Source organism: Coregonus clupeaformis, unplaced genomic scaffold (assembly GCF_020615455.1).
Source record: "Coregonus clupeaformis isolate EN_2021a unplaced genomic scaffold, ASM2061545v1 scaf1301, whole genome shotgun sequence".
Taxonomy (NCBI): Eukaryota; Metazoa; Chordata; class Actinopteri; order Salmoniformes; family Salmonidae; genus Coregonus; species Coregonus clupeaformis.
Genome location: NW_025534755.1, coordinates 1 through 22,054, shown reverse-complemented (window position 1 = coordinate 22,054; position 22,054 = coordinate 1). Strand labels below are relative to the sequence as shown.

The window sequence follows — 22,054 nt, the reverse complement described above, 5'->3', positions numbered from 1 at the left end:
CCACCTGGACTGTACAGGTATGAAACCAGCGACCTTCAAGTTATTAGCACATCGCTTTAAACAACTGGGCTAACCTGCCATGTAACAACTTGGAAATCTGCACATTTTCATCACGATTGATTCAATGAGGGGGAAACAATCTCCAATATTGTCACTTATAAGGGGCAGCAAGTAGGCTATAGCAAATGCAGTAGACAATCACAGTAAGCATTTCCTTTAGGCTAGCCGTTCGCACGTACCGATGACTGCTTATCAACGCCCCCCAATCACTTGTTTTATTCACACATTACTATATTAAAGTTGACAGGAGAGGAGTATGTCATTGCAAAAGGAGGATAGGTCCTACTGAGATTTGAACTCGGATCGCAGGATTCAGAGTCCTGAGTGCTAACCATTACACCATAGAACCCTGTATAGAATACTTTAGTCAGGTGTTCAGACTTTGCTGTCCTTGGTTAACCATAGAAACTGCAGGAGCAAATATTATTTTCAGGCTATTTTAATTGTTCAGAACAAATAAAAAGCAGGTTCTACCGAGACTTGAACTCGGATCACTGGATTCAAAGTCCAGAGTGCTCACCATTACTCCATAGAACCTGATAATGATTGCTTTTGGGAATTTTACAGATTTTTTAAAACTATTTGTGCTGCATATCAACAGCAAATGCTGCCAACAAAGTAATATTTTTCATACTGCTTTATTCGAGGTCACTGAGGTGGATTGTGTCACGTGGTAGGTTCTACCGAGATTTGAACTCGGATCGCAGGATTCAGAGTCCTGAGTGCTAACCAACACCATAGAACCCTGTATAGAACACTTCAGTGTAGTGTTCAGACTTTGCTGTCCTTGGTTAAACATTCCTCAAGAAAAAGATTATTGTCAGGCTAGTTTACGGTTAGAAAAAACAGGTTCTACGAGACTTGAACTCAGATCACTGGATTCAAAGTACAGAGTGCTAACCATTACACCATAGAACCCTGTATAGAACACTTCAGTGTAGTGTTCAGACTTTGCTGTCCTTGGTTAAACATGCAATCCTCAGGAGAACAGATTTTTATCAGGCTAGTTTAACGGTTCAGAACTAAACCAAAACTAGTTCTACCTAGACTTGAACTCGGATCACTGGATTCAAAGTCCAGAGTGCTCACCATTACTCCATAGAACCTGATATTGGTTGTTTTGGGGAATTTTACAGATTTTTTACAACTTTTTGTGTGGGATATTAAGAAACATAACACCAGCCCTTCTTTTTTAGCAAATACTGACACCACAGCATTGTTTTTCATACTGCTGGATTCCGGTTCACTGGAGAGGACTGTCCCCTGGTAGGTCCTACCAAGATTTGAACTCAGAGATCAGGATTCAGAGTGCTAACCATTACACCATGGATACTGAATTTGTTCAAGTCAGTGAAGTGTATAGATTTGCCTGTTCTTGGTTCACCGGAGAAACAGAGACAATTCCACCTGGGCTGTACAGGTATGAAACCTGCGACCTTCAAGTTATTAGCACATCGCTTTAAACAACGGGGCTAACCTGCCATGTAACAACTTGGAAATCTGCACATTTTCATCACGATTGATTCAATGAGGGGGAAACAATCTCCAATATTGTCACTTTTAAGGGGCAGCAAGTAGGCTATAGCAAATGCAGTAGACAATCACAGTAAGCATTTCCTTTAGGCTAGCCGTTCGCGCGTACCGATGACTGCTTATCGACGCCCCCCAATCACTTGTTTTATTCACACATTACTATATTAAAGTTGACAGGAGAGGAGTATGTCATTGCAAAAGGAGGATAGGTCCTACCGAGATTTGAACTCGGATCGCAGGATTCAGAGTCCTGAGTGCTAACCATTACACCATAGAACCCTGTATAGAATACTTTAGTCAGGTGTTCAGATTTTACTGTCCTTGGTTCACCATAGAAACTGCAGGAGCAAATATTATTTTCAGGCTATTTGAATTGTTCAGAACAAATAAAAAGCAGGTTCTACCGAGACTTGAACTCGGATCATTGGATTCAATGTCCAGAGTGCTAAACATTACACCATAGAACCTGATAATGATTGCTTTTGGGAATTGTACAGATTTTTTAAAACTCTTTGTGCTGCATATCAACAGCAAATGCTGCCAACAAAGTAATATTTTTCATACTGCTTTATTCGAGGTCACTGAGGTGGATTGTGTCACGTGGTAGGTTCTACCGAGATTTGAACTCAGATCGCAGGATTCAGAGTCCTGAGTGCTAACCATTACACCATAGAACCCTGTATAGAACACTTCAGTGTAGTGTTCAGACTTTGCTGTCCTTGGTTAAACATGCAATCCTCACGAGAACAGATTATTGTCAGGCTAGTTTAACGGTTCAGAACAAAACCAAAACAGGTTCTACCGAGACTTGAACTCGGATCACTGGATTCAAAGTCCAGAGTGCTAACCATTACACCATAGAACCCTGTATAGAACACTTCAGTGTAGTGTTCAGACTTTGCTGTCCTTGGTTAAACATGCAATCCTCAGGAGAACAGATTTTTATCAGGCTAGTTTAACGGTTCAGAACTAAACCAAAACTGGTTCTACCTAGACTTGAACTCGGATCACTGGATTCAAAGTCCAGAGTGCTAACCATTACTCCATAGAACCTGATATTGGTTGTTTTGGGGAATTTTACAGATTTTTTACAACTTTTTGTTTGGGATATTAAGAAACATAACACCAGCCCTTCTTTTTTAGCAAATACTGACACCACAGCATTATTTTTCATACTGCTGGATTCCGGTTCACTGGAGAGGACTGTCCCCTGGTAGGTCCTACCAAGATTTGAAATCAGAGATCAGGATTCAGAGTGCTAACCATTACACCATGGAAACTGAATTTGTTCAAGTCAGTGAAGTGTATAGATTTGCCTGTTCTTGGTTCACCGGAGAAACAGAGACAATTCCACCTGGGCTGTACAGGTATGAAACCTGCGACCTTCAAGTTATTAGCACATCGCTTTAAACAACGGGGCTAACCTGCCATGTAACAACTTGGAAATCTGCACATTTTCATCACGATTGATTCAATGAGGGGGAAACAATCTCCAATATTGTCACTTTTAAGGGGCAGCAAGTAGGCTATAGCAAATGCAGTAGACAATCACAGTAAGCATTTCCTTTAGGCTAGCCGTTCGCGCGTACCGATGACTGCTTATCGATGCCCCCCAATCACTTGTTTTATTCAAACATTACTATATTAAAGTTGACAGGAGAGGAGTATGTCATTGCAAAAGGAGGATAGGTCCTACCGAGATTTGAACTCGGATCACAGGATTCAGAGTCCTGTGTGCTAACCATTACACCATAGAACCCTGTATAGAATACTTTAGTCAGGTGTTCAGATTTTACTGTCCTTGGTTCACCATAGAAACTGAAGGAGCAAATATTATTTTCAGGATATTTGAATGGTTCAGAACAAATAAAAAGCAGGTTCTACCGAGACTTGAACTCAGATCATTGGATTCAATGTCCAGAGTGCTAAACGTTACACCATAGAATCTGATAATGATTGCTTTTGGGAATTGTACAGATTTTTTTAAACTCTTTGTGCTGCATATCAACAGCAAATGCTGCCAACAAAGTAATATTTTTCATACTGCTTTATTCGAGGTCACTGAGGTGGATTGTGTCACGTGGTAGGTTCTACCGAGACTTGAACTCGGATCACTGGATTCAAAGTCCAGAGTGCTAACCATTACACCATAGAACCCTGTATAGAACACTTCAGTGTAGTGTTCAGACTTTGCTGTCCTTGGTTAAACATGCAATCCTCAGGAGAACAGATTTTTATCAGGCTAGTTTAACGGTTCAGAACTAAACCAAAACTGGTTCTACCTAGACTTGAACTCGGATCACTGGATTCAAAGTCCAGAGTGCTAACCATTAATCCATAGAACCTGATATTGGTTGTTTTGGGGAATTTTACAGATTTTTTACAACTTTTTGTGTGGGATATTAAGAAACATAACACCAGCCCTTCTTTTTTAGCAAATACTGACACCACAGCATTATTTTTCATACTGCTGGATTCCGGTTCACTGGAGAGGACTGTCCCCTGGTAGGTCCTACCAAGATTTGAACTCAGAGATCAGGATTCAGAGTGCTAACCATTACACCATGGATACTGAATTTGTTCACGTCAGTGAAGTGTATAGATTTGCCTGTTCTTGGTTCACCGGAGAAACAGAGACAATTCCACCTGGGCTGTACAGGTGTGAAACCTGCGACCTTCAAGTTATTAGCACATCGCTTTAAACAACGGGGCTAACCTGCCATGTAACAACTTGGAAATCTGCACATTTTCATCACGATTGATTCAATGAGGGGGAAACAATCTCCAATATTGTCACTTTTAAGGGGCAGCAAGTAGGCTATAGCAAATGCAGTAGACAATCACAGTAAGCATTTCCTTTAGGCTAGCCGTTCGCGCGTACCGATGACTGCTTATCGACGCCCCACAATCACTTGTTTTATTCACACATTACTATATTAAAGTTGACAGGAGAGGAGTATGTCATTGCAAAAGGAGGATAGGTCCTACTGAGATTTGAACTCATATCGCAGGATTCAGAGTCCTGAGTGCTAACCATTACACCATAGAACCCTGTATAGAATACTTTAGTCAGGTGTTCAGATTTTACTGTCCTTGGTTCACCATAGAAACTGCAGGAGCAAATATTATTTTCAGGCTATTTGAATGGTTCAGAACAAATAAAAAGCAGGTTCTACCGAGACTTGAACTCGGATCATTGGATTCAATGTCCAGAGTGCTAAACATTACACCATAGAACCTGATAATGATTGCTTTTGGGAATTGTACAGATTTTTTAAAACTCTTTGTGCTGCATATCAACAGCAAATACAGCCAACATAGTAATATTTTTCATACTGCTTTATTCAAGGTCACTGAGGTGGATTGTGTCACGTGGTAGGTTCTACCGAGACTTGAACTCGGATCGCAGGATTCAGAGTCCTGAGTGCTAACCATTACACCATAGAACCCTGTATAGAACACTTCAGTGTAGTGTTCAGACTTTGCTGTCCTTGGTTAAACATGCAATCCTCAAGAGAACAGATTATTGTCAGGCTAGTTTAACGGTTCAGAACAAAACCAAAACAGGTTCTACCGAGACTTGAACTCGGATCACTGGATTCAAAGTCCAGAGTGCTAACCATTACACCATAGAACACTTCAGTGTAGTGTTCAGACTTTGCTGTCCTTGGTTAAACATGCAATCCTCAGGAGAACAGATTTTTTTCAGGCTAGTTTAACGGTTCAGAACTAAACCAAAACTGGTTCTACCTAGACTTGAACTCGGATCACTGGATTCAAAGTCCAGAGTGCTAACCATTACTCCATAGAACCTGATATTGGTTTTTTGGGGTATTTTACAGATTTTTTACAACTTTTTGTGTGGGATATTAAGAAACATAACACCAGCCCTTCTTTTTTAGCAAATACTGACACCACAGCATTGTTTTTCATACTGCTGGATTCCGGTTCACTGGAGAGGACTGTCCCCTGGTAGGTCCTACCAAGATTTGAACTCAGAGATCAGGATTCAGAGTGCTAACCATTACACCATGGATACTGAATTTGTTCACGTCAGTGAAGTGTATAGATTTGCCTGTTCTTGGTTCACCGGAGAAACAGAGACAATTCCACCTGGGCTGTACAGGTATGAAACCTGCGACCTTCAAGTTATTAGCACATCGCTTTAAACAACGGGGCTAACCTGCCATGTAACAACTTGGAAATCTGCACATTTTCATCACGATTGATTCAATGAGGGGGAAACAATCTCCAATATTGTCACTTTTAAGGGGCAGCAAGTAGGCTATAGCAAATGCAGTAGACAATCACAGTAAGCATTTCCTTTAGGCTAGCCGTTCGCGCGTACCGATGACTGCTTATCGACGCCCCCAATCACTTGTTTTATTCACACATTACTATATTAAAGTTGACAGGAGAGGAGTATGTCATTGCAAAAGGAGGATAGGTCCTACCGAGATTTGAACTCGGATCGCAGGATTCAGAGTCCTGAGTGCTAACCATTACACCATAGAACCCTGTATAGAATACTTTAGTCAGGTGTTCAGACTTTGCTGTCCTTGGTTCACCATAGAAACTGCAGGAGAAAATATTATTTTCAGGCTATTTTAACTGTTCAGAACAAAAAAAAAGCAGGTTCTACCGAGACTTGAACTCAGATCACTGGATTCAATGTCCAGAGTGCTAAACATTACACCATAGAACCTGATAATGATTGCTTTTGGGAATTGTACAGATTTTTTTAAAACTCTTTGTGCTGCATATCAACAGCTCTTTAATCAAATGCTGCCAACAAAGTAATATTTTTCATACTGCTTTATTCGAGGTCACTGAGGTGGATTGTGTCACGTGGTAGGTTCTACCGAGATTTGAACTCAGATCGCAGGATTCAAGTCCTGAGTCTACACCATGAACCCTTATAGAACACTTCAGTGTAGTGTTCAGACTTTCTGTCCTTGTTAAACATGCAATCTCAGAAACAGATTATTGTCAGCTATTTAACGGTTAACAAAACCAAAACAGTCTGAGACTTGAACTCGGATCACTGGATTCAAAGTCCAGAGTGCTAACCATTACACCATAGAACCCTGTATAGAACACTTCAGTGTAGTGTTCAGACTTTGCTGTCCTTGGTTAAACATGCAATCCTCAGGAGAACAGATTTTTATCAGGCTAGTTTAACGGTTCAGAACTAAACCAAAACTGGTTCTACCTAGACTTGAACTCGGATCACTGGATTCAAAGTCCAGAGTGCTCACCATTACTCCATAGAACCTGATATTGGTTGTTTTGGGGAATTTTACAGATTTTTTACAACTTTTTGTGTGGGATATTAAGAAACATAACACCAGCCCTTCTTTTTTAGCAAATACTGACACCACAGCATTATTTTTCATACTGCTGGATTCCGGTTCACTGGAGAGGACTGTCCCCTGGTAGGTCCTACCAAGATTTGAACTCAGAGATCAGGATTCAGAGTGCTAACCATTACACCATGGATACTGAATTTGTTCACGTCAGTGAAGTGTATAGATTTGCCTGTTCTTGGTTCACCGGAGAAACAGAGACAATTCCACCTGGGCTGTACAGGTATGAAACCTGCGACCTTCAAGTTATTAGCACATCGCTTTAAACAACGGGGCTAACCTGCCATGTAACAACTTGGAAATCTGCACATTTTCATCACGATTGATTCAATGAGGGGGAAACAATCTCCAATATTGTCACTTTTAAGGGGCAGCAAGTAGGCTATAGCAAATGCAGTAGACAATCACAGTAAGCATTTCCTTTAGGCTAGCCGTTCGCGGGTACCGATGACTGCTTATCGACGCCCCCCAATCACTTGTTTTATTCACACATTACTATATTAAAGTTGACGGGAGAGGAGTATGTCATTGCAAAAGGAGGATAGGTCCTACCGAGACTTGAACTCGGATCGCAGGATTCAGAGTCCTGAGTGCTAACCATTACACCATAGAACCCTGTATAGAACACTTCAGTGTAGTGTTCAGACTTTGCTGTCCTTGGTTAAACATGACATCCTCACGAGAACAGATTATTGTCAGGCTAGTTTAACGGTTCAGAACAAAACCAAAACAGGTTCTACCGAGACTTGAACTCGGATCACTTGATTCAAAGTACAGAGTGCTAACCATTACACCATAGAACCCAGTATAGAACACTTCAATGTAGTGTTCAGACTTTGCTGTCCTTGGTTAAACATGCACTCCTCAGGAGAACAGATTTTTATCAGGCTAGTTTAACGGTTCAGAACTAAACCAAAACTGGTTCTACCTAGACTTGAACTCAGATCACTGGATTCAAAGTCCAGAGTGCTAACCATTACTCCATAGAACCTGATATTGGTTGTTTTGGGGAATTTTACAGATTTTTTACAACTTTTTGTGTGGGATATTAAGAAACATAACACCAGCCCTTCTTTTTTAGCAAATACTGACACCACAGCATTATTTTTCATACTGCTGGATTCCGGTTCACTGGAGAGGACTGTCCCCTGGTAGGTCCTACCAAGATTTGAACTCAGAGATCAGGATTCAGAGTGCTAACCATTACACCATGGATACTGAATTTGTTCACGTCAGTGAAGTGTATAGATTTGCCTGTTCTTGGTTCACCGGAGAAACAGAGACAATTCCACCTGGGCTGTACAGGTATGAAACCTGCGACCTTCAAGTTATTAGCACATCGCTTTAAACAACGGGGCTAACCTGCCATGTAACAACTTGGAAATCTGCACATTTTCATCACGATTGATTCAATGAGGGGGAAACAATCTCCAATATTGTCACTTTTAAGGGGCAGCAAGTAGGCTATAGCAAATGCAGTAGACAATCACAGTAAGCATTTCCTTTAGGCTAGCCGTTCGCGCGCGTACCGATGACTGCTTATCGACGCCCCCCAATCACTTGTTTTATTCACACATTACTATATTAAAGTTGACAGGAGAGGAGTATGTCATTGCAAAAGGAGGATAGGTCCTACCGAGATTTGAACTCGGATCGCAGGATTCAGAGTCCTGAGTGCTAACCATTACACCATAGAACCCTGTATAGAACACTTCAGTGTAGTGTTCAGACTTTGCTGTCCTTGGTTAAACATGCAATCCTCACGAGAACAGATTATTGTCACGCTAGTTTAACGGTTCAGAACAAAACCAAAACAGGTTCTACCGAGACTTGAACTCAGATCACTGGATTCAAAGTCCAGAGTGCTAACCATTACACCATAGAACCCTGTATAGAACACTTCAATGTAGTGTTCAGACTTTGCTGTCCTTGGTTAAACATGCAATCCTCAGGAGAACAGATTTTTATCAGGCTAGTTTAACGGTTCAGAACTAAACCAAAACTGGTTCTACCTAGACTTGAACTCGGATCACTGGATTCAAAGTCCAGAGTGCTAACCATTACTCCATAGAACCTGATATTGATTGTTTTGGGGAATTTTACAGATTTTTTACAACTTTTTGTGTGGGATATTAAGAAACATAACACCAGCCCTTCTTTTTTAGCAAATACTGACACCACAGCATTATTTTTCATACTGCTGGATTCCGGTTCACTGGAGAGGACTGTCCCCTGGTAGGTCCTACCAAGATTTGAACTCAGAGATCAGGATTCAGAGTGCTAACCATTACACCATGGATACTGAATTTGTTCACGTCAGTGAAGTGTATAGATTTGCCTGTTCTTGGTTCACCGGAGAAACAGAGACAATTCCACCTGGGCTGTACAGGTATGAAACCTGCGACCTTCAAGTTATTAGCACATCGCTTTAAACAACGGGGCTAACCTGCCATGTAACAACTTGGAAATCTGCACATTTTCATCACGATTGATTCAATGAGGGGGAAACAATCTCCAATATTGTCACTTTTAAGGGGCAGCAAGTAGGCTATAGCAAATGCAGTAGACAATCACAGTAAGCATTCCCTTTAGGCTAGCCGTTCGCGCGGCACCGATGACTGCTTATCGACGCCCCCAATCACTTGTTTTATTCACACATTACTATATTAAAGTTGACAGGAGAGGAGTATGTCATTGCAAAAGGAGGATAGGTCCTACCGAGATTTGAACTCAGATCGCAGGATTCAGAGTCCTGAGTGCTAACCATTACACCATAGAACCCTGTATAGAACACTTCAGTGTAGTGTTCAGACTTTGCTGTCCTTGGTTAAACATGCAATCCTCACGAGAACAGATTATTGTCAGGCTAGTTTAACGGTTCAGAACAAAACCAAAACAGGTTCTACCGAGACTTGAACTCGGATCACTGGATTCAAAGTCCAGAGTGCTAACCATTACACCATAGAACCCTGTATAGAACACTTCAATGTAGTGTTCAGACTTTGCTGTCCTTGGTTAAACATGCAATCCTCAGGAGAACAGATTTTTATCAGGCTAGTTTAACGGTTCAGAACTAAACCAAAACTGGTTCTACCTAGACTTGAACTCGGATCATTGGATTCAATGTCCAGAGTGCTAAACATTACACCATAGAACCTGATAATGATTGCTTTTGGGAATTGTACAGTTTTTTTACAACTTTTTGTGTGGGATATTAAGAAACATAACACCAGCCCTTCTTTTTTAGCAAATACTGACACCACAGCATTGTTTTTCATACTGCTGGATTCCGGTTCACTGGAGAGGACTGTCCCCTGGTAGGTCCTACCAAGATTTGAACTCAGAGATCAGGATTCAGAGTGCTAACCATTACACCATGGATACTGAATTTGTTCACGTCTGTGAAGTGTATAGATTTGCCTGTTCTTGGTTCACCGGAGAAACAGAGACAATTCCACCTGGGCTGTACAGGTGTGAAACCTGCGACCTTCAAGTTATTAGCACATCGCTTTAAACAACGGGGCTAACCTGCCATGTAACAACTTGGAAATCTGCACATTTTCATCACGTTTGATTCAATGAGGGGGAAACAATCTCCAATATTGTCACTTTTAAGGGGCAGCAAGTAGGCTATAGCAAATGCAGTAGACAATCACAGTAAGCATTTCCTTTAGGCTAGCCGTTCGCACTGCACCGATGACTGCTTATCGACGCCCCCAATCACTTGTTTTATTCACACATTACTATATTAAAGTTGACAGGAGAGGAGTATGTCATTGCAAAAGGAGGATAGGTCCTACCGAGATTTGAACTCGGATCGCAGGATTCAGAGTCCTGAGTGCTAACCATTACACCATAGAACCCTGTATAGAATACTTTATTCAGGTGTTCAGATTTTACTGTCCTTGGTTCACCATAGAAACTGCAGGAGCAAATATTATTTTCAGGCTATTTGAATGGTTCAGAACAAATAAAAAGCAGGTTCTACCGAGACTTGAACTCAGATCATTGGATTCAATGTCCAGAGTGCTAAACATTACACCATAGAATCTGATAATGATTGCTTTTGGGAATTGTACAGATTTTTTAAAACTCTTTGTGCTGCATATCAACAGCAAATGCTGCCAACAAAGTAATATTTTTCATACTGCTTTATTCGAGGTCACTGAGGTGGATTGTGTCACGTGGTAGGTTCTACCGAGATTTGAACTCGGATCGCAGGATTCAGAGTCCTGAGTGCTAACCATTACACCATAGAACCCTGTATAGAACACTTCAGTGTAGTGTTCAGACTTTGCTGTCCTTGGTTAAACATGCAATCCTCACGAGAACAGATTATTGTCAGGCTAGTTTAACGGTTCAGAACAAAACCAAAACAGGTTCTACCGAGACTTGAACTCGGATCACTGGATTCAAAGTCCAGAGTGCTAACCATTACACCATAGAACCCTGTATAGAACACTTCAGTGTAGTGTTCAGACTTTGCTGTCCTTGGTTAAACATGCAATCCTCAGGAGAACAGATTTTTATCAGGCTAGTTTAACGGTTCAGAACTAAACCAAAACTGGTTCTACCTAGACTTGAACTCGGATCACTGGATTCAAAGTCCAGAGTGCTAACCATTACTCCATAGAACCTGATATTGGTTGTTTTGGGGAATTTTACAGATTTTTTACAACTTTTTGTGTGGGATATTAAGAAACATAACACCAGCCCTTCTTTTTTAGCAAATACTGACACCACAGCATTATTTTTCATACTGCTGGATTCCGGTTCACTGGAGAGGACTGTCCCCTGGTAGGTCCTACCAAGATTTGAACTCAGAGATCAGGATTCAGAGTGCTAACCATTACACCATGGATACTGAATTTGTTCACGTCAGTGAAGTGTATAGATTTGCCTGTTCTTGGTTCACCGGAGAAACAGAGACAATTCCACCTGGGCTGTACAGGTATGAAACCTGCGACCTTCAAGTTATTAGCACATCGCTTTAAACAACGGGGCTAACCTGCCATGTAACAACTTGGAAATCTGCACATTTTCATCACGATTGATTCAATGAGGGGGAAACAATCTCCAATATTGTCACTTTTAAGGGGCAGCAAGTAGGCTATAGCAAATGCAGTAGACAATCACAGTAAGCATTTCCTTTAGGCTAGCCGTTCGCGGCGTACCGATGACTGCTTATCGACGCCCCCAATCACTTGTTTTATTCACACATTACTATATTAAAGTTGACAGGAGAGGAGTATGTCATTGCAAAAGGAGGATAGGTCCTACCGAGATTTGAACTCGGATCGCAGGATTCAGAGTCCTGAGTGCTAACCATTACACCATAGAACCCTGTATAGAATACTTTAGTCAGGTGTTCAGATTTTACTGTCCTTGGTTAACCATAGAAATTCTGCAGGAGCAAATATTATTTTCAGGCTATTTTAATGGTTCAGAACAAATAAAAAGCAGGTTCTACCGAGACTTGAACTCAGATCACTGGATTCAATGTCCAGAGTGCTAACCATTACACCATAGAACCCTGATAATGATTGCTTTTGGGAATTGTACAGATTTTCTAAAACTCTTTGTGCTGCATATCAACAGTCTTCTATAGCAAATGCTGCCAACAAAGTAATATTTTTCATACTGCTTTATTCGAGGTCACAGAGGTGGATTGTGTCACGTGGTAGGTTCTACGGAGATTTGAACTCGGATCGCAGGATTCAGTGTCCTGAGTGCTAACCATTACACCATAGAACCCTGTATAGAACACTTCAGTGTAGTGTTCAGACTTTGCTGTCCTTGGTTAAACATGCAATCCTCACGAGAACAGATTATTGTCAGGCTAGTTTAACGGTTCAGAACAAAACCAAAACAGTTTCTACCGAGACTTGAACTCGGATCACTGGATTCAAAGTCCAGAGTGCTAACCATTACACCATAGAACCCTGTATAGAACACTTCAGTGTAGTGTTCAGACTTTGCTGTCCTTGGTTAAACATGCAATCCTCAGGAGAACAGATTTTTATCAGGCTAGTTTAACGGTTCAGAACTAAACCAAAACTGGTTCTACCTAGACTTGAACTCGGATCACTGGATTCAAAGTCCAGAGTGCTCACCATTAATCCATAGAACCTGATATTGGTTGTTTTGGGGAATTTTACAGATTTTTTACAACTTTTTGTGTGGGATATTAAGAAACATAACACCAGCCCTTCTTTTTTAGCAAATACTGACACCACAGCATTATTTTTCATACTGCTGGATTCCGGTTCACTGGAGAGGACTGTCCCCTGGTAGGTCCTACCAAGATTTGAACTCAGAGATCAGGATTCAGAGTGCTAACCATTACACCATGGATACTGAATTTGTTCACGTCAGTGAAGTGTATAGATTTGCCTGTTCTTGGTTCACCGGAGAAACAGAGACAATTCCACCTGGGCTGTACAGGTATGAAACCTGCGACCTTCAAGTTATTAGCACATCGCTTTAAACAACGGGGCTAACCTGCCATGTAACAACTTGGAAATCTGCACATTTTCATCACGATTGATTCAATGAGGGGGAAACAATCTCCAATATTGTCACTTTTAAGGGGCAGCAAGTAGGCTATAGCAAATGCAGTAGACAATCACAGTAAGCATTCCCTTTAGGCTAGCCGTTCGCGCGTACCGATGACTGCTTATCGACGCCCCCCAATCACTTGTTTTATTCACACATTACTATATTAAAGTTGACAGGAGAGGAGTATGTCATTGCAAAAGGAGGATAGGTCCTACCGAGATTTGAACTCGGATCGCAGGATTCAGAGTCCTGAGTGCTAACCATTACACCATAGAACCCTGTATAGAACACTTCAGTGTAGTGTTCAGACTTTGCTGTCCTTGGTTAAACATGCAATTCTCAGGAGAACAGATTATTGTCAGGCTAGTTTAACGGTTCAGAACAAAACCAAAACAGGTTCTACCGAGACTTGAACTCGGATCACTGGATTCAAAGTCCAGAGTGCTAACCATTACACCATAGAACCCTGTATATTGGTTGCTTTTGGGGAATTTTACAGATTTTTTACAACTTTTTGTGTGGGATATTAAGAAACATAACACCAGCCCTTCTTTTTTAGCAAATAATGACACCACAGCATTATTTTTCATACTGCTGGATTCCGGTTCACTGGAGAGGACTGTCCCCTGGTAGGTCCTACCAAGATTTGAACTCAGAGATCAGGATTCAGAGTGCTAACCATTACACCATAGAACCCTGTATAGAATACTTTAGTCAGGTGTTCAGATTTTACTGTCCTTGGTTCACCATAGAAACTGCAGGAGCAAATATTATTTTCAGGCTATTTGAATGGTTCAGAACAAATAAAAAGCAGGTTCTACCGAGACTTGAACTCGGATCATTGGATTCAATGTCCAGAGTGCTAAACATTACACCATAGAACCTGATAATGATTGCTTTTGGGAATTGTACAGATTTTTTAAAACTCTTTGTGCTGCATATCAACAGTCTATCTTTAATAGGTAATGCTGCCAACAAAGTAATATTTTTCATACTGCTTTATTCGAGGTCACTGAGGTGGATTGTGTCACATGGTAGGTTCTACTGAGATTTGAACTCAGATCGCAGGATTCAGAGTCCTGAGTGCTCCTTCTCCTTTAGAACACTTCATTTCAACTTTGCTGTCCTTGGTTAAACTCATCTCAAACAGATTATTTCAGGCTTTTACGTCGAAAGGTTCTACCGAGACTTGAACTCGGATCACTGGATTCAAAGTCCAGAGTGCTAACCATTACACCATAGAACCCTGTATAGAACACTTCAGTGTAGTGTTCAGACTTTGCTGTCCTTGGTTAAACATGCAATCCTCAGGAGAACAGATTTTTATCAGGCTAGTTTAACGGTTCAGAACTAAACCAAAACTGGTTCTACCTAGACTTGAACTCGGATCACTGGATTCAAAGTCCAGAGTGCTCACCATTACTCCATAGAACCTGATATTGGATGTTTTGTGGAATTTTACAGATTTGTTACAACTTTTTGAGTGAGATATTAAGAAACATAACACCAGCCCTTCTTTTTTTAGCAAATACTGACACCACAGCATTGTTTTTCATACTGCTGGATTCCGGTTCACTGGAGAGGACTGTCCCACCAAGATTTGAACTCAGAGATCAGGATTCAGAGTGCTAACCATTACACCATGGATACTGAATTTGTTCAAGTCAGTGAAGTGTATAGATTTGCCTGTTCTTGGTTCACCGGAGAAACAGAGACAATTCCACCTGGGCTGTACAGGTATGAAACCTGCGACCTTCAAGTTATTAGCACATCGCTTTAAACAACGGGGCTAACCTGCCATGTAACAACTTGGAAATCAGCACATTTTCATCACGATTGATTCAATGAGGGGGAAACAATCTCCAATATTGTCACTTTTAAGGGGCAGCAAGTAGGCTATAGCAAATGCAGTTGAAAATCACAGTAAGCATTTCCTTTAGGCTAGCCGTTCGCGCGTACCGATGACTGCTTATCGACGCCCCCCAATCACTTGTTTTATTCACACATTACTATATTAAAGTTGACGGGAGAGGAGTATGTCATTGCAAAAGGAGGATAGGTCCTCCCGAGATTTGAACTCGAATCGCAGGATTCAGAGTCCTGAGTGCTAACCATTACACCATAGAACCCTGTATAGAACACTTCAGTGTAGTGTTCAGACTTTGCTGTCCTTGGTTAAACATGCCATCCTCACGAGAACAGATTATTGTCAGGCTAGTTTAACGGTTCAGAACAAAACCAAAACAGGTTCTACCGAGACTTGAACTCAGATCACTTGATTCAAAGTACAGAGTGCTAACCATTACACCATAGAACCCTGTATAGAACACTTCAGTGTAGTGTTCAGACTTTGCTGTCCTTGGTTAAACATGCAATCCTCAGGAGAACAGATTTTTATCAGGCTAGTTTAACGGTTCAGAACTAAACCAAAACTGGTTCTACCTAGACTTGAACTCAGATCACTGGATTCAAAGTCCAGAGTGCTAACCATTACTCCATAGAACCTGATATTGGTTGTTTTGGGGAATTTTACAGATTTTTTACAACTTTTTGTGTGGGATATTAAGAAACATAACACCAGCCCTTCTTTTTTAGCAAATAATGACACCACAGCATTATTTTTCATACTGCTGGATTCCGGTTCACTGGAGAGGACTGTCCCCTGGTAGGTCCTACCAAGATTTGAACTCAGAGATCAGGATTCAGAGTGCTAACCATTACACCATGGATACTGAATTTGATCAAGTCAGTGAAGTGTATAGATTTGCCTGTTCTTGGTTCATCGGAGAAACAGAGACAATTCCACCTGGGCTGTACAGGTATGAAACCTGCGACCTTCAAGTTATTAGCACATCGCTTTAAACAACGGGGCTAACCTGCCATGTAACAACTTGGAAATCAGCACATTTTCATCACGATTGATTCAATGAGGGGGAAACAATCTCCAATATTGTCACTTTTAAGGGGCAGCAAGTAGGCTATAGCAAATGCAGTTGAAAATCACAGTAAGCATTTCCTTTAGGCTAGCCGTTCGCGCGTACCGATGACTGCTTATCGACGCCCCCCAATCACTTGTTTTATTCACACATTACTATATTAAAGTTGACAGGAGAGGAGTATGTCATTGCAAAAGGAGGATAGGTCCTACCGAGATTTGAACTCGGATCGCAGGATTCAGAGTCCTGAGTGCTAACCATTACACCATAGAACCCTGTATAGAACACTTCAGTGTAGTGTTCAGACTTTGCTGTCCTTGGTTAAACATGCAATCCTCACGAGAACAGATTATTGTCAGGCTAGTTTAACGGTTCAGAACAAAACCAAAACAGGTTCTACCGAGACTTTAACTCGGATCACTGGATTCAAAGTCCAGAGTGCTAACCATTACACCATAGAACCCTGTATAGAACACTTCAGTGTAGTGTTCAGACTTTGCTGTCCTTGGTTAAACATGCAATCCTCACGAGAACAGATTTTTATCAGGCTAGTTTAACGGTTCAGAACTAAACCAAAACTGGTTCTACCTAGACTTGAACTCGGATCACTGGATTCAAAGTCCAGAGTGCTAACCATTACTCCATAGAACCTGATATTGGTTGTTTTGGGGAATTTTACAGATTTTTTTACAACTTTTTGTGTGGGATATTAAGAAACATAACACCAGCCCTTCTTTTTTAGCAAATACTGACACCACAGCATTATTTTTCATACTGCTGGATTCCGGTTCACTGGAGAGGACTGTCCCCTGGTAGGTCCTACCAAGATTTGAACTCAGAGATCAGGATTCAGAGTGCTAACAATTACACCATGGGTACTGAATTTGTTCAAGTCAGTGAAGTGTATAGATTTGCCTGTTCTTGGTTCATCGGAGAAACAGAGACAATTCCACCTGGACTGTACAGGTATGAAACCAGCGACCTTCAAGTTATTAGCACATCGCTTTAAACAACTGGGCTAACCTGCCATGTAACAACTTGGAAATCTGCACATTTTCATCACGATTGATTCAATGAGGGGGAAACAATCTCCAATATTGTCACTTTTAAGTGGCAGCAAGTAGGCTATAGCAAATGCAGTAGACAATCACAGTAAGCATTTCCTTTAGGCTAGCCGTTCGCACGTACCGATGACTGCTTATCAACGCCCCCCAATCACTTGTTTTATTCACACATTACTATATTAAAGTTGACAGGAGAGGAGTATGTCATTGCAAAAGGAGGATAGGTCCTACCGAGATTTGAACTCAGATCACAGGATTCAGAGTCCTGAGTGCTAACCATTACACCATAGAACCCTGTATAGAATACTTTAGTCAGGTGTTCAGATTTTACTGTCCTTGGTTCACCATAGAAACTGCAGGAGCAAATATTATTTTCAGGCTATTTGAATGGTTCAGAACAAATAAAAAGCAGGTTCTACCGAGACTTGAACTCGGATCATTGGATTCAATGTCCAGAGTGCTAAACATTACACCATAGAACCTGATAATGATTGCTTTTGGGAATTGTACAGTTTTTTAAAACTCTTTGTGCTGCATATCAACAGCAAATGCTGCCAACAAAGTAATATTTTTCATACTGCTTTATTCGAGGTCACTGAGGTGGATTGTGTCACGTGGTAGGTTCTACCGAGATTTGAACTCAGATCACAGGATTCAGAGTCCTGAGTGCTAACCATTACACCATAGAACCCTGTATAGAACACTTCAGTGTAGTGTTCAGACTTTGCTGTCCTTGGTTAAACATGCAATCCTCAGGAGAACAGATTTTTATCAGGCTAGTTTAACGGTTCAGAACTAAACCAAAACTGGTTCTACCGAGACTTGAACTCAGATCACTGGATTCAAAGTCCAGAGTGCTCACCATTACTCCATAGAACCTGATATTGGTTGTTTTGGGGAATTTTACAGATTTTTTACAACTTTTTGAGTGGGATATTAAGAAACATAACACCAGCCCTTCTTTTTTAGCAAATACTGACACCACAGCATTATTTTTCATACTGCTGGATTCCGGTTCACTGGAGAGGACTGTCCCCTGGTAGGTCCTACCAAGATTTGAACTCAGAGATCAGGATTCAGAGTGCTAACCATTACACAATGGATACTGAATTTGTTCACGTCACTGAAGTGTATAGATTTGCCTGTTCTTGGTTCACCGGAGAAACAGAGACAATTCCACCTGGGCTGTACAGGTATGAAACCTGCGACCTTCAAGTTATTAGCACATCGCTTTAAACAACGGGGCTAACCTGCCATGTAACAACTTGGAAATCTGCACATTTTCATCACGATTGATTCAATGAGGGGGAAACAATCTCCAATATTGTCACTTTTAAGGGGCAGCAAGTAGGCTATAGCAAATGCAGTAGACAATCACAGTAAGCATTTCCTTTAGGCTAGCCGTTCGCGCTGCACCGATGACTGCTTATCGACGCCCCCCAATCACTTGTTTTATTCACACATTACTATATTAAAGTTGACAGGAGAGGAGTATGTCATTGCAAAAGGAGGATAGGTCCTACCGAGATTTGAACTCGGATCGCAGGATTCAGAGTCCTGAGTGCTAACCATTACACCATAGAACCCTGTATAGAACACTTCAGTGTAGTGTTCAGACTTTGCTGTCCTTGGTTAAACATGCAATCCTCACGAGAACAGATTATTGTCAGGCTAGTTTAACGGTTCAGAACAAAACCAAAACAGGTTCTACCGAGACTTTAACTCGGATCACTGGATTCAAAGTCCAGAGTGCTAACCATTACACCATAGAACCCTGTATAGAACACTTCAGTGTAGTGTTCAGACTTTGCTGTCCTTGGTTAAACATGCAATCCTCAGGAGAACAGATTTTTATCAGGCTAGTTTAACGGTTCAGAACTAAACCAAAACTGGTTCTACCTAGACTTGAACTCGGATCACTGGATTCAAAGTCCAGAGTGTTAACCATTACTCCATAGAACCTGATATTGGTTGTTTTGGGGAATTTTACAGATTTTTTACAACTTTTTGTGTGGGATATTAAGAAACAAAACACCAGCTCTTCTTTTTTAGCAAATACTGACACCACAGCATTATTTTTCATACTGCTGGATTCCGGTTCACTGGAGAGGACTGTCCCCTGGTAGGTCCTACCAAGATTTGAACTCAGAGATCAGGATTCAGAGTGCTAACCATTACACCATGGATACTGAATTTGTTCACGTCAGTGAAGTGTATAGATTTGCCTGTTCTTGGTTCACCGGAGAAACAGAGACAATTCCACCTGGGCTGTACAGGTATGAAACCTGCGACCTTCAAGTTATTAGCACATCGCTTTAAACAACGGGGCTAACCTGCCATGTAACAACTTGGAAATCTGCACATTTTCATCACGATTGATTCAATGAGGGGGAAAACAATCTCCAATATTGTCACTTTTAAGGGGCAGCAAGTAGGCTATAGCAAATGCAGTAGACAATCACAGTAAGCATTCCCTTTAGGCTAGCCGTTCGCGCGCACCGATGACTGCTTATCGACGCCCCCAATCACTTGTTTTATTCACACATTACTATATTAAAGTTGACAGGAGAGGAGTATGTCATTGCAAAAGGAGGATAGGTCCTACCGAGATTTGAACTCAGATCGCAGGATTCAGAGTCCTGAGTGCTAACCATTACACCATAGAACCCTGTATAGAATACTTTAGTCAGGTGTTCAGATTTTACTGTCCTTGGTTCACCATAGAAACTGCAGGAGCAAATATTATTTTCAGGCTATTTGAATTGTTCAGAACAAATAAAAAGCAGGTTCTACCGAGACTTGAACTCGGATCATTGGATTCAATGTCCAGAGTGCTAAACATTACACCATAGAACCTGATAATGATTGCTTTTGGGAATTGTACAGATTTTTTAAAACACTTTGTGCTGCATATCAACAGCAAATACTGCCAACAAAGTAATATTTTTCATACTGCTTTATTCAAGGTCACTGAGGTGGATTGTGTCACGTGGTAGGTTCTACCGAGATTTGAACTCGGATCGCTGGATTCAGAGTCCTGAGTGCTAACCATTACACCATAGAACCCTGAACAGAACACTTCAGTGTAGTGTTCAGACTTTGCTGTCCTTGGTTAAACATGCAATCCTCAAGAGAACAGATAATTGTCAGGCTAGTTTAACGGTTCAGAACAAAACCAAAACTGGTTCTACCTAGACTTGAACTCGGATCACTTGATTCAAAGTCCAGAGTGCTCACCATTACTCCATAGAACCTGATATTGGCTGTTTTGGGGAATTTTACAGATTTTTTACAACTTTTTGTGTGGGATATTAAGAAACATAACACCAGCCCTTCTTTTTTAGCAAATACTGACACCACAGCATTGTTTTTCATACTGCTGGATTCCGGTTCACTGGAGAGGACTGTCACCTGGTAGGTCCTACCAAGATTTGAACTCAGAGATCAGGATTCAGAGTGCTAACCATTACACCATGGATACTGAATTTGTTCACGTCACTGAAGTGTATAGATTTGCCTGTTCTTGGTTCACCGGAGAAACAGAGACAATTCCACCTGGGCTGTACAGGTATGAAACCTGCGACCTTCAAGTTATTAGCACATCGCTTTAAACAACGGGGCTAACCTGCCATGTAACAACTTGGAAATCTGCACATTTTCATCACGATTGATTCAATGAGGGGGAAACAATCTCCAATATTGTCACTTTTAAGGGGCAGCAAGTAGGCTATAGCAAATGCAGTAGACAATCACAGTAAGCATTTCCTTTAAGCTAGCCGTTCGCGCGTACCGATGACTGCTTATCGACGCCCCCCAATCACTTGTTTTATTCACACATTACTATATTAAAGTTGACAGGAGAGGAGTATGTCATTGCAAAAGGAGGATAGGTCCTTCCGAGATTTGAACTCGGATCGCAGGATTCAGAGTCCTGAGTGCTAACCATTACACCATAGAACCCTGTATAGAATACATTAGTCAGGTGTTCAGATTTTACTGTCCTTGGTTCACCATAGAAACTGCAGGAGCAAATATTATTTTCAGGCTATTTGAATGGTTCAGAACAAATAAAAAGCAGGTTCTACCGAGACTTGAACTCGGATCATTGGATTCAATGTCCAGAGTGCTAAACATTACACCATAGAACCTGATAATGATTGCTTTTGGGAATTGTACAGTTTTTTAAAACTCTTTGTGCTGCATATCAACAGTCTATCTTTAATAGCAAATGCTGCCAACAAAGTAATATTTTTCATACTGCTTTATTCGAGGTCACAGAGGTGGATTGTGTCACGTGGTAGGTTCTACCGAGATTTGAACTCGGATCACAGGATTCAGAGTCCAGAGTGCTAACCATTACTCCATAGAACCCCTGAATAGAACACTTCAGTGTAGTGTTCAGACTTTGCTGTCCTTGGTTAAACATGCAATCCTCACGAGAACAGATTTTTGTCAGGCTAGTTTAACGGTTCAGAACAAAACCAAAACTGGTTCTACCGAGACTTGAACTCGGATCACTGGATTCAAAGTCCAGAGT

The 22,054-nt window shown here is 41.2% G+C and overlaps 35 non-coding genes across 35 annotated transcripts; all 35 read right to left on the bottom strand.

Annotated features, from left to right (window-relative positions):
• Positions 1–337: 337 nt before the first annotated feature.
• Positions 338–409, bottom strand: trnaq-cug. Its single transcript has one exon. It is a non-coding gene; the product is annotated as a tRNA-Gln (tRNA).
• A 116-nt stretch (positions 410–525) lies between these two features.
• On the bottom strand, positions 526–597 carry trnaq-uug. The gene has a single exon. It is a non-coding gene; the product is annotated as a tRNA-Gln (tRNA).
• A 1,203-nt stretch (positions 598–1,800) lies between these two features.
• On the bottom strand, positions 1,801–1,872 carry trnaq-cug. Its single transcript has one exon. It is a non-coding gene; the product is annotated as a tRNA-Gln (tRNA).
• Positions 1,873–2,198: 326 nt separating this feature from the next.
• On the bottom strand, positions 2,199–2,270 carry trnaq-cug. The gene has a single exon. It is a non-coding gene; the product is annotated as a tRNA-Gln (tRNA).
• Positions 2,271–2,386: 116 nt separating this feature from the next.
• trnaq-uug lies at positions 2,387–2,458 on the bottom strand. The gene has a single exon. It is a non-coding gene; the product is annotated as a tRNA-Gln (tRNA).
• An 822-nt stretch (positions 2,459–3,280) lies between these two features.
• On the bottom strand, positions 3,281–3,352 carry trnaq-cug. The gene has a single exon. It is a non-coding gene; the product is annotated as a tRNA-Gln (tRNA).
• Positions 3,353–3,678: 326 nt separating this feature from the next.
• Positions 3,679–3,750, bottom strand: trnaq-uug. Its single transcript has one exon. It is a non-coding gene; the product is annotated as a tRNA-Gln (tRNA).
• Positions 3,751–4,572: 822 nt separating this feature from the next.
• On the bottom strand, positions 4,573–4,644 carry trnaq-cug. The gene has a single exon. It is a non-coding gene; the product is annotated as a tRNA-Gln (tRNA).
• Positions 4,645–4,970: 326 nt separating this feature from the next.
• Positions 4,971–5,042, bottom strand: trnaq-cug. The gene has a single exon. It is a non-coding gene; the product is annotated as a tRNA-Gln (tRNA).
• A 116-nt stretch (positions 5,043–5,158) lies between these two features.
• Positions 5,159–5,230, bottom strand: trnaq-uug. The gene has a single exon. It is a non-coding gene; the product is annotated as a tRNA-Gln (tRNA).
• An 808-nt stretch (positions 5,231–6,038) lies between these two features.
• trnaq-cug lies at positions 6,039–6,110 on the bottom strand. The gene has a single exon. It is a non-coding gene; the product is annotated as a tRNA-Gln (tRNA).
• Positions 6,111–7,502: 1,392 nt separating this feature from the next.
• trnaq-cug lies at positions 7,503–7,574 on the bottom strand. The gene has a single exon. It is a non-coding gene; the product is annotated as a tRNA-Gln (tRNA).
• A 1,012-nt stretch (positions 7,575–8,586) lies between these two features.
• trnaq-cug lies at positions 8,587–8,658 on the bottom strand. The gene has a single exon. It is a non-coding gene; the product is annotated as a tRNA-Gln (tRNA).
• A 116-nt stretch (positions 8,659–8,774) lies between these two features.
• trnaq-uug lies at positions 8,775–8,846 on the bottom strand. The gene has a single exon. It is a non-coding gene; the product is annotated as a tRNA-Gln (tRNA).
• An 822-nt stretch (positions 8,847–9,668) lies between these two features.
• trnaq-cug lies at positions 9,669–9,740 on the bottom strand. The gene has a single exon. It is a non-coding gene; the product is annotated as a tRNA-Gln (tRNA).
• A 116-nt stretch (positions 9,741–9,856) lies between these two features.
• On the bottom strand, positions 9,857–9,928 carry trnaq-uug. Its single transcript has one exon. It is a non-coding gene; the product is annotated as a tRNA-Gln (tRNA).
• An 822-nt stretch (positions 9,929–10,750) lies between these two features.
• On the bottom strand, positions 10,751–10,822 carry trnaq-cug. Its single transcript has one exon. It is a non-coding gene; the product is annotated as a tRNA-Gln (tRNA).
• Positions 10,823–11,148: 326 nt separating this feature from the next.
• On the bottom strand, positions 11,149–11,220 carry trnaq-cug. The gene has a single exon. It is a non-coding gene; the product is annotated as a tRNA-Gln (tRNA).
• Positions 11,221–11,336: 116 nt separating this feature from the next.
• trnaq-uug lies at positions 11,337–11,408 on the bottom strand. The gene has a single exon. It is a non-coding gene; the product is annotated as a tRNA-Gln (tRNA).
• An 822-nt stretch (positions 11,409–12,230) lies between these two features.
• Positions 12,231–12,302, bottom strand: trnaq-cug. The gene has a single exon. It is a non-coding gene; the product is annotated as a tRNA-Gln (tRNA).
• Positions 12,303–12,420: 118 nt separating this feature from the next.
• On the bottom strand, positions 12,421–12,492 carry trnaq-uug. The gene has a single exon. It is a non-coding gene; the product is annotated as a tRNA-Gln (tRNA).
• A 337-nt stretch (positions 12,493–12,829) lies between these two features.
• On the bottom strand, positions 12,830–12,901 carry trnaq-uug. Its single transcript has one exon. It is a non-coding gene; the product is annotated as a tRNA-Gln (tRNA).
• Positions 12,902–13,723: 822 nt separating this feature from the next.
• trnaq-cug lies at positions 13,724–13,795 on the bottom strand. The gene has a single exon. It is a non-coding gene; the product is annotated as a tRNA-Gln (tRNA).
• A 116-nt stretch (positions 13,796–13,911) lies between these two features.
• Positions 13,912–13,983, bottom strand: trnaq-uug. The gene has a single exon. It is a non-coding gene; the product is annotated as a tRNA-Gln (tRNA).
• Positions 13,984–14,691: 708 nt separating this feature from the next.
• trnaq-uug lies at positions 14,692–14,763 on the bottom strand. The gene has a single exon. It is a non-coding gene; the product is annotated as a tRNA-Gln (tRNA).
• Positions 14,764–16,656: 1,893 nt separating this feature from the next.
• On the bottom strand, positions 16,657–16,728 carry trnaq-cug. Its single transcript has one exon. It is a non-coding gene; the product is annotated as a tRNA-Gln (tRNA).
• Positions 16,729–16,844: 116 nt separating this feature from the next.
• On the bottom strand, positions 16,845–16,916 carry trnaq-uug. Its single transcript has one exon. It is a non-coding gene; the product is annotated as a tRNA-Gln (tRNA).
• An 823-nt stretch (positions 16,917–17,739) lies between these two features.
• Positions 17,740–17,811, bottom strand: trnaq-cug. Its single transcript has one exon. It is a non-coding gene; the product is annotated as a tRNA-Gln (tRNA).
• Positions 17,812–18,136: 325 nt separating this feature from the next.
• trnaq-cug lies at positions 18,137–18,208 on the bottom strand. Its single transcript has one exon. It is a non-coding gene; the product is annotated as a tRNA-Gln (tRNA).
• A 116-nt stretch (positions 18,209–18,324) lies between these two features.
• trnaq-uug lies at positions 18,325–18,396 on the bottom strand. Its single transcript has one exon. It is a non-coding gene; the product is annotated as a tRNA-Gln (tRNA).
• A 635-nt stretch (positions 18,397–19,031) lies between these two features.
• Positions 19,032–19,103, bottom strand: trnaq-cug. The gene has a single exon. It is a non-coding gene; the product is annotated as a tRNA-Gln (tRNA).
• Positions 19,104–19,219: 116 nt separating this feature from the next.
• Positions 19,220–19,291, bottom strand: trnaq-uug. The gene has a single exon. It is a non-coding gene; the product is annotated as a tRNA-Gln (tRNA).
• An 822-nt stretch (positions 19,292–20,113) lies between these two features.
• Positions 20,114–20,185, bottom strand: trnaq-cug. The gene has a single exon. It is a non-coding gene; the product is annotated as a tRNA-Gln (tRNA).
• A 326-nt stretch (positions 20,186–20,511) lies between these two features.
• trnaq-cug lies at positions 20,512–20,583 on the bottom strand. Its single transcript has one exon. It is a non-coding gene; the product is annotated as a tRNA-Gln (tRNA).
• An 822-nt stretch (positions 20,584–21,405) lies between these two features.
• trnaq-cug lies at positions 21,406–21,477 on the bottom strand. Its single transcript has one exon. It is a non-coding gene; the product is annotated as a tRNA-Gln (tRNA).
• Positions 21,478–22,054: the final 577 nt, after the last annotated feature.